This window comes from Geospiza fortis, unplaced genomic scaffold, assembly GCF_000277835.1.
Source record: "Geospiza fortis unplaced genomic scaffold, GeoFor_1.0 scaffold112, whole genome shotgun sequence".
Classification (NCBI taxonomy): Eukaryota; Metazoa; Chordata; class Aves; order Passeriformes; family Thraupidae; genus Geospiza; species Geospiza fortis.
This window is the reverse complement of record NW_005054298.1, coordinates 26,509,938-26,511,767: the sequence shown is the minus strand read 5'-3', so window position 1 is coordinate 26,511,767 and position 1,830 is coordinate 26,509,938.

Here is a 1,830-nt window from a genome sequence, read left to right as displayed (position 1 = left end):
TGTTCCTTGACAGTGGGTTTAAACTGTGAATTCCCAAGACACTGCTTATGCAATCAGTTGTAGCAAGCTACAGCAACTTTTTACAATGTCAGTGCAGGTTTGGTTTTTCACCCTGGTTCTGTAAGAAATTAGGTTTATGTGAACAAGTCCTCATTACTAACTTCTGAATCTCTTACCAAGTACAGCTGAACAGGGCAAGGGCAGGTTAAATTCAAACACTGCAATTCTAAAACTCACGCAAAAAAAGATGATCAATTGCTAGGCAGACTGTGAGCTAATCCAAACAGATGGGCAAAAAAGAAATTAAACTTCTTGTGTAGCCGCTCGAGCATTTATCTGTTTTGTAACGTGACACCAACCCGGAAGCAAGGACAGGTACCTCCCGCCGAAACTCCCACCCTGGCGTTTCCAGTGAAGGCGGCACCACACACACAGCAGACACCTCCAACAATAAAAAGCTACGTGTAAAGTACAACACCTTACCAAATCCAAACCAATTCACAATTTGCCCCCCAGCGCAAAGTCCTGCTTTCTGCACGGTGAAGGTGATTACACAGGAAGCAGTAATTCCAGAGGGCAATACAGCCAGGTGTGACTTGCATCTCCTGCAAGGAACTACTGCTCACGTTTAAGCCTTGCATCCCACCTAAAGATGCCTGAGTTTAAGCCCTTACATAATGAGTAAACACAAAAGATGTGGTGGCAGACAAGAGTTTCAGGCACCCGCCAATACCATCACACGGATTTTGCCAGTAACTTTCTGTTGGTTGGCTGCAGATTGAAGCTGAAGTAGGTTCTGGCTGCCAGGAGATCTCAAAGCTTGCTGCGCAGTATTTAAGTACTTATAACTGCTTAAACGAATTTGTTCTACAGCACTGACAAAACAATCCCTGTAGCCATACCAGCTTCCTCTTTTGTAGGCTAAGATGGCTATATCAGGGTTAGGAAATGAAGGTTACTAGACCCAAAAATTAACTTTCTGCTTCATTACGAATTTAGACACAGAAGTTTTGCTTTTGATCTTCTTTACTCTGCAAGCCAGCTTGCAACCTACTTCTGAACTGTGTTTTTTAGAATAATTACTATTTTTTCCAACATTTCCAATTAGATCTCAGATAATGAAAAATGAATGTTAAGAGTCAACCAATTATGCTTTTAATAAGAGAGAAAATGCTGTAGTATTTACTACTAACAAAAAGAGAAATAGTTTTCTAACAACTGCAGCATTAGCAGCGAACTTACAAATATGCATTTATGTCCTGCCACTACTAAGCCAGAATAGTGTGTGGAAAACATCAATTCTCTCAAACTGATCCCAGGTTTTCAAAGAGACTTCTACAAGGCTATTAGCAAAACAAGAGGGACCTCAGAGGGATTTACAAGCTCTCCCATGAACATTGTGGGACACGCCACCTCCAAAGTGCTCACCGATTAGACTTTGCACCACTGTTCACCACCTTGAGAGATACACCAACAGTCAGGGCTCAGTTCTGTGCTTTTCTGACACGCTGGTTACTCCTCACTAGGAAGTCACGAGAAGAGCCATGAAGTGCAAGGCTCGGCCTCCTGGGCACTGCCAGCGCTGGCACAGGAGCTGGCCCAGCCCCTTCCTCGGCCAACACCCGCGTGAAACCCAACATCCTGGGTTTCACAGAGCCACTCGGAGCTCCAGGCATCGGCAGCTCCGACCGCGGGCAGGTTTTGCACGGCTGCAGCACGAAGCGCCCCGCAGGGTTACAGGTGGGCGGCTCTGCCACCGCCCTGTCCCCCCGCGGGGCACTGCCACACGACGCGGGCACAGCAGCGCGGCCCGCCAGCCCGGCCCCCCCC